The sequence below is a fragment of the Oncorhynchus clarkii genome, chromosome 17 (assembly GCF_045791955.1).
Source record: "Oncorhynchus clarkii lewisi isolate Uvic-CL-2024 chromosome 17, UVic_Ocla_1.0, whole genome shotgun sequence".
Lineage (NCBI taxonomy): Eukaryota > Metazoa > Chordata > Actinopteri > Salmoniformes > Salmonidae > Oncorhynchus > Oncorhynchus clarkii.
The window spans coordinates 3,706,678-3,716,677 of NC_092163.1; the positions used below are offsets into that span (position 1 = coordinate 3,706,678).

General features: G+C 43.5%; 1 protein-coding gene across 1 annotated transcript in view; it reads right to left on the reverse strand.

Annotated features, from left to right (window-relative positions):
• Positions 1-10,000, reverse strand: part of LOC139370043 (protein sidekick-1-like) — a 365,245-nt gene that overhangs the window by 62,709 nt on the left and 292,536 nt on the right. The gene's annotated exons all lie outside the window — the stretch shown is intronic.

Below are 10,000 nucleotides of genomic sequence, written 5' to 3' on the forward strand. Positions count from 1 at the left end.
TTTAAGAATGTGAAATGTCAGAATAATAGTAGAGAGAATGATTTCTTTCAGCTTTTATTTCTTTCATCACATTCCCAGTGGGTAAGAAGTTTACATACACTCAATTAGTATTTGGTAGCATTGCCTTTAAATTGTTTAACTTGGGTCAAATGTTTTGGGTAGCCTTCCACAAGCTTCCCACAATAAGTTGGGTTAATTTTGGCCCATTCCTCCTGACAGAGCTGGTGTAACTGAGTCAGGATTGTTGGCCTCATTGCTCGCACACGCTTTTTCAGATCTGCCCACACATTTTCAGACTATAACCCAGATTATAACCCAGACAGACTATAACCCAGAATATAACCCAGACAGACTATAACCCAGACAGACTATAACCCAGACAGACTATAACCCAGACTATAACCCAGACTATAACCCAGACTTTAACCCAGACAGACTATAACCCAGACTATAACCCAGACAGACTATAACCCAGACAGACTATAACCCAGACAGACTATAACCCATACTATAACCCAGACAGACTATAACCTGGACAGACTATAACCCAGACAGACCATAACCCAGACAGACTATAACCCAGACAGACTACAACCCAGACTATAACCCAGACAGACTATTAACCAGAGAGACTACAACACAGACAGACTATAACCCAGACAGACTATAACCCAGACAGATTATGACCCAGACTATAACCCAGACAGACTATAACCCAGACAGGCTATAACCCGGACCATAACCCAGACAGACCATAACCCAGACTATGACCCAGACAGAGTATAACCCAGACAGACCATAACCCAGACAGACTATAACCCAGACAGACTACAACCCAGACTATAACCCAGACAGACTATAACCCAGAAAGACTATAACCCAGACAGACTATACCCCTGACAGACCATAACCCAGACAGACTATAACCCAGACAGACTATAACCCAGACAGACTATCACCCCGACAGACTATAACCCAGACTATAAACCAGACTATAACACAGACAGACTATAACCTAGACTATAACCCATACTATAACCCAGACAGACTATAACCCAGACAAACTATAACCCAGACTATAACCCAGACGGACTATAACCCAGACAGAATATAACCCAGACAGACTATAACCCAGACTATAACCCAGACAGACTATAACCCAGACTATAACCCAGACAGACTATAACCTAGACTATAACCCATACTATAACCCAGACAGACTATAACCCAGACAAACTATAACCCAGACTATAACCCAGACGGACTATAACCCAGACAGAATATAACCCAGACAGACTATAACCCAGACTATAACCCAGACAGACTATAACCCAGACTATAACCCAGACAGACTATAACCCAGACAGACTATAACCCAGATAGACTATATCCCAGACTATAACCCAGACAGACTATAACCCAGACAGACTATAACACAGACAGACTATTACTCAGACTATAACCCAGACAGACTATCACCCCGACAGACTATAACCCAGACTATAAACCAGACTATAACACAGACAGACTATAACCCAGACCATAACCCAGACTATAACACAGACAGACTATAACCCAGACTATAACCCAGACACACTCTAACCCAGACAGACTATAACCCAGACAGACTATTACTCAGACTATAACCCAGACAGACTATCACCCCGACAGACTATAACCCAGACTATAACCCAGACAGACTATAACACAGACAGACTACAACCCAGACAGACTATAACCCAGACAGACTATAACCCAGACAGACTATTACTCAGACTATAACCCAGACAGACTATCACCCCGACAGACTATAACCCAGACTATAAACCAGACTATAACACAGACAGACTATAACCCAGACCATAACCCAGACTATAACACAGACAGACTATAACCCAGACTATAACCCAGACAGACTCTAACCCAGACAGACTATAACCCAGACCATAACCCAGACAGACTATAACCCAGACAGACTACAACCCAGACTATAACCCAGACATACTATAACCCAGACAGACTATAACCCAGACAGACTATACCCCAGACAGACTATAACCCCAGACAGACTATAACCCAGACAGACCATAACCCAGACAGACTATAACCCAGACAGACTATAACCCAGACAGACTATAACCCAGACAGACTATAATCCAGACTATAACCCAGACAGACTATAACCCAGACAGACAATAACCCAGACAGACTATAACCCAGACTATAACCCAGACAGACTATAACCCAGACAGACAATAAGCTAGACAGACTATAACCCAGACAGACTATTACCCAGACAGACTACAAACCAGACTACCTATAACCCAGACATACTATAACCCAGACAGACTATAACCCAGACTATAACCCAGACAGACTATAACCCAGACAGACTATAAACCAGACAGACTATAACCCAGACAGACTATAACCCAGACAGACTACAACCCAGACTATAACCCAGACAGACTATAAACCAGACAGACTATAACCCAGACAGACCATAACCCAGACAGACTATAACCCAGACAGACTATAACCCAGACAGACTATAACCCAGATTATAACCCAGACAGACTATAACCCAGAATATAACCCAGACAGACTATAACCCAGACAGACTATAACCCAGACAGACTACAACCCAGACTATAACCCAGACAAACTATAACCCAGACAGACTATAACCCAGACAGACTATACCCCAGACAGACTAAAACCCCAGACAGACTATAACCCAGACAGACCATAACCCAGACAGATTATAACCCAGACAGACTATAACCCAGACAGACTATAATCCAGACTATAACCCAGACAGACTATAACCCAGACAGACAATAACCCAGACAGACTATAACCCAGACTATAACCCAGACAGACTATAACCCAGACTATAACCCAGACAGACTATAAGCTAGACAGACTATAACCCAGACAGACTATAACCCAGACAGACTACAACCCAGACTACCTATAACCCAGACAGACTATAACCCAGACAGACTATAACCCAGACTATAACCCAGACAGACTATAACCCAGACAGACTATAACCCAGACAGACTATAACCCATACTATAACCCAGACAGACTATAACCTGGACAGACTATAACCCAGACAGACCATAACCCAGACAGACTATAACCCAGACAGACTACAACCCAGACTATAACCCAGACAGACTATTAACCAGAGAGACTACAACACAGACAGACTATAACCCAGACAGACTATAACCCAGACAGATTATGACCCAGACTATAACCCAGACAGACTATAACCCAGACAGGCTATAACCCGGACCATAACCCAGACAGACCATAACCCAGACTATGACCCAGACAGAGTATAACCCAGACAGACCATAACCCAGACAGACTATAACCCAGACAGACTACAACCCAGACTATAACCCAGACAGACTATAACCCAGAAAGACTATAACCCAGACAGACTATACCCCTGACAGACCATAACCCAGACAGACTATAACCCAGACAGACTATAACCCAGACAGACTATCACCCCGACAGACTATAACCCAGACTATAAACCAGACTATAACACAGACAGACTATAACCTAGACTATAACCCATACTATAACCCAGACAGACTATAACCCAGACAAACTATAACCCAGACTATAACCCAGACGGACTATAACCCAGACAGAATATAACCCAGACAGACTATAACCCAGACTATAACCCAGACAGACTATAACCCAGACTATAACCCAGACAGACTATAACCTAGACTATAACCCATACTATAACCCAGACAGACTATAACCCAGACAAACTATAACCCAGACTATAACCCAGACGGACTATAACCCAGACAGAATATAACCCAGACAGACTATAACCCAGACTATAACCCAGACAGACTATAACCCAGACTATAACCCAGACAGACTATAACCCAGACAGACTATAACCCAGATAGACTATATCCCAGACTATAACCCAGACAGACTATAACCCAGACAGACTATAACACAGACAGACTATTACTCAGACTATAACCCAGACAGACTATCACCCCGACAGACTATAACCCAGACTATAAACCAGACTATAACACAGACAGACTATAACCCAGACCATAACCCAGACTATAACACAGACAGACTATAACCCAGACTATAACCCAGACACACTCTAACCCAGACAGACTATAACCCAGACAGACTATTACTCAGACTATAACCCAGACAGACTATCACCCCGACAGACTATAACCCAGACTATAACCCAGACAGACTATAACACAGACAGACTACAACCCAGACAGACTATAACCCAGACAGACTATAACCCAGACAGACTATTACTCAGACTATAACCCAGACAGACTATCACCCCGACAGACTATAACCCAGACTATAAACCAGACTATAACACAGACAGACTATAACCCAGACCATAACCCAGACTATAACACAGACAGACTATAACCCAGACTATAACCCAGACAGACTCTAACCCAGACAGACTATAACCCAGACCATAACCCAGACAGACTATAACCCAGACAGACTACAACCCAGACTATAACCCAGACATACTATAACCCAGACAGACTATAACCCAGACAGACTATACCCCAGACAGACTATAACCCCAGACAGACTATAACCCAGACAGACCATAACCCAGACAGACTATAACCCAGACAGACTATAACCCAGACAGACTATAACCCAGACAGACTATAATCCAGACTATAACCCAGACAGACTATAACCCAGACAGACAATAACCCAGACAGACTATAACCCAGACTATAACCCAGACAGACTATAACCCAGACAGACAATAAGCTAGACAGACTATAACCCAGACAGACTATTACCCAGACAGACTACAAACCAGACTACCTATAACCCAGACATACTATAACCCAGACAGACTATAACCCAGACTATAACCCAGACAGACTATAACCCAGACAGACTATAAACCAGACAGACTATAACCCAGACAGACTATAACCCAGACAGACTACAACCCAGACTATAACCCAGACAGACTATAAACCAGACAGACTATAACCCAGACAGACCATAACCCAGACAGACTATAACCCAGACAGACTATAACCCAGACAGACTATAACCCAGATTATAACCCAGACAGACTATAACCCAGAATATAACCCAGACAGACTATAACCCAGACAGACTATAACCCAGACAGACTACAACCCAGACTATAACCCAGACAAACTATAACCCAGACAGACTATAACCCAGACAGACTATACCCCAGACAGACTAAAACCCCAGACAGACTATAACCCAGACAGACCATAACCCAGACAGATTATAACCCAGACAGACTATAACCCAGACAGACTATAATCCAGACTATAACCCAGACAGACTATAACCCAGACAGACAATAACCCAGACAGACTATAACCCAGACTATAACCCAGACAGACTATAACCCAGACTATAACCCAGACAGACTATAAGCTAGACAGACTATAACCCAGACAGACTATAACCCAGACAGACTACAACCCAGACTACCTATAACCCAGACAGACTATAACCCAGACAGACTATAACCCAGACTATAACCCAGACAGACTATAACCCAGACAGACTATAACCCAGACCATAACCCAGACAGACTATAACCCAGACAGACTACAACCCAGACTATAACCCAGACAGACTATAACCCAGACAGACTATAACCCAGACAGACTATAACCCAGACAGACCATAACCCAGACAGACTATAACCCAGACAGACTATAACCCAGACAGACTACAACCCAGACTATAACCCAGACAAACTATAACCCAGACAGACTATAACCCAGACAGACTATACCCCAGACAGACTAAAACCCCAGACAGACTATAACCCAGACAGACCATAACCCAGACAGATTATAACCCAGACAGACTATAACCCAGACAGACTATAATCCAGACTATAACCCAGACAGACTATAACCCAGACAGACAATAACCCAGACAGACTATAACCCAGACTATAACCCAGACAGACTATAACCCAGACTATAACCCAGACAGACTATAAGCTAGACAGACTATAACCCAGACAGACTATAACCCAGACAGACTACAACCCAGACTACCTATAACCCAGACAGACTATAACCCAGACAGACTATAACCCAGACTATAACCCAGACAGACTATAACCCAGACAGACTATAACCCAGACCATAACCCAGACAGACTATAACCCAGACAGACTACAACCCAGACTATAACCCAGACAGACTATAACCCAGACAGACTATAACCCAGACAGACCATAACCCAGACAGACTATAACCCAGACAGACTATAACCCAGACAGACTATAACCCAGATTATAACCCAGACAGACTATAACCCAGAATATAACCCAGACAGACTATAACCCAGACAGACTATAACCCAGACTATAACCCAGACTATACCCAGACTATAACACAGACAGACTATAACACAGACAGAATATAACCCAGACTACAACCCAGACAGACTATAACCCAGACCATAACCCATACAGACTATATCCCAGACTATAACCCAGACAGACTATAACCCAGACAGACTATATCCCAGACAGACTACAACCCAGGCAGACTATAACCCAGACAGACTATAACCCAGACAGACCATAACCCAGACAGACTATAACCCAGACAGACTATAACCCAGACTATAACCCAGACAGACTATAACCCAGACAGACTATAACCCAGACAGACTATAAGCTAGACAGACTACAACCCAGACAGACTATAACCCAGACAGACTATAACCCAGACAGACTATAACCCAGACAGAATTCAACCCAGACTATAACCCAGACAGACTATAACCCCGACAGACTATAACCCAGACTACAACCCAGACTATAACCCAGACAGACTATAAACCAGACAGACTATAACCCAGACAGACCATAACCCAGACAGACTATAACCCAGACAGACTATAACCCAGACAGACTATAACCCAGATTATAACCCAGACAGACTATAACCCAGAATATAACCCAGACAGACTATAACCCAGACAGACTATAACCCAGACAGACTACAACCCAGACTATAACCCAGACAAACTATAACCCAGACAGACTATAACCCAGACAGAATTCAACCCAGACTATAACCCAGGCAGACTATAACCCAGACAGAATATAACCCAGACAGACTATAACCCAGACAGACTATAAGCTAGACAGACTATAACCCAGACAGACTATAACCCAGACAGACTACAACCCAGACAGACTACAACCCAGACTATAACACAGACAGACTATAACCCAGACAGACTACAACCCAGACAGACTATATCCCAGACAGACCATAACCCAGACAGACTACAACACAGACAGACCATAACCCAGACAGATTATCACCCAGACTATAACCCAGACAGACCATAACCCAGACAGACCATAACCCAGACAGACTATAACCCAGACAGACCATAACCCAGACAGACTATAACCCAGACAGACTATAACCCAGACAGACTATAACACAGACTATAACCCAGACAGACTATAACCCAGACAGACTATAACCCAGACAGACTATAAGCTAGACAGACTATAACCCAGACAGACTATAACCCAGACAGACTATAACCCAGACTATAACCCAGGCAGACTATAACCCAGACAGACTATAACCCAGACTATAACACAGACAGACTATAACCCAGACAGACTATAACCCCGACAGACTATAACCCAGACTATAAACCAGACTATAACACAGACAGACTATAACCCAGACAGACCATAACCCAGACAGACTATAACCCAGACAGACTATAACCCAGACTATAACCCAGACAGACTATAACCCAGACAGACTATAACCCAGACAGACTATAAGCTAGACAGACTACAACCCAGACAGACTATAACCCAGACAGACTATAACCCAGACAGACTATAACCCAGACAGAATTCAACCCAGACTATAACCCAGGCAGACTATAACCCAGACAGAATATAACCCAGACAGACTATAACCCAGACAGACTATAAGCTAGACAGACTATAACCCAGACAGACTATAACCCAGACAGACTACAACCCAGACAGACTACAACCCAGACTATAACACAGACAGACTATAACACAGACCGAATATAACCCAGACTATAACCCAGACAGACAATAACCCAGACCATAACCCAGACAGACTATATCCCAGACTATAACCCAGACAGACTATAACCCAGACAGACTATATCCCAGACAGACTACAACCCAGACAGACTATAACCCAGACAGACTATAACCCAGACAGACCATAACCCAGACAGACTACAACCCAGACAGACTATATCCCAGACAGACCATAACCCAGACAGACTACAACACAGACAGACCATAACCCAGACAGATTATCACCCAGACTATAACCCAGACAGACCATAACCCAGACAGACCATAACCCAGACAGACTATAACCCAGACAGACCATAACCCAGACAGACTATAACCCAGACAGACTATAACCCAGACAGACTATAACACAGACTATAACCCAGACAGACTATAACCCAGACAGACTATAACCCAGACAGACTATAAGCTAGACAGACTATAACCCAGACAGACTATAACCCAGACAGACTATAACCCAGACTATAACCCAGACAGACTACAACCCAGACAGACTATATCCCAGACAGACCATAACCCAGACAGACTACAACACAGACAGACCATAACCCAGACAGATTATCACCCAGACTATAACCCAGACAGACCATAACCCAGACAGACCATAACCCAGACAGACTATAACCCAGACAGACCATAACCCAGACAGACTATAACCCAGACAGACTATAACCCAGACAGACTATAACACAGACTATAACCCAGACAGACTATAACCCAGACAGACTATAACCCAGACAGACTATAAGCTAGACAGACTATAACCCAGACAGACTATAACCCAGACAGACTATAACCCAGACTATAACCCAGGCAGACTATAACCCAGACAGACTATAACCCAGACTATAACACAGACAGACTATAACCCAGACAGACTATAACCCCGACAGACTATAACCCAGACTATAAACCAGACTATAACACAGACAGACTATAACCCAGACCATAACCCAGACTATAACCCAGACAGTGTATAACCCAGACAGACTACAACCCAGACAGACTATAACCCAGACAGACTATAACCCAGACAGACCATAACCCAGACAGACTATAACCCAGATAGACTATATCCCAGACAGACCATAACCCAGACAGACTACAACACAGACAGACCATAACCCAGACAGATTATCACCCAGACTATAACCCAGACAGACCATAACCCAGACAGACCATAACCCAGACAGACCATAACCCAGACAGACCATAACCCAGACAGACTATAACCCAGACATACTATAACCCAGACAGACCGTATCCTATTTTGTCTCTGGATGTCTTCAGCAAAGCTACAGCATTAAACATGAAATATGTTGCTGGGAGGAAAAGAACACACACACACACACACACACACACACACACACACACACACACACACACACACACACACACACACACTTTCTCTCTCAGCATTTTTTAAAAGCAGTAATTCTCACTGGGGAAACAAAGTGCTGCAATTACAGGATGTTACATCATACTGGAACGGGCTTCCTGTGGAGGTGTTGGGAGTGTGTGTGTGTGTGTGTGTGTGTGTGTGTGTGAGAGAGAGAGAAAAGGTGTGCGGGTGTGTGTGTGAGCGAGAAGCTGTGTGTGTGTGTGTGTGTGTGTGTGTGTGTGTGTGTGTGTGTGTGTGTGTGTGTGTGTGTGTGTGTGTGTGTGAACTCCCTCTGAACTAAAATCCACTGGTCTGGTAACACTTCATATTAAAACACGTCTTTTTCCAGAGGAGATATTGACTGTGTTCAATAGTTTGGAATGATTTATTTTAGATGGATAAAACCAGGTTTGGGTCTTTTCCTG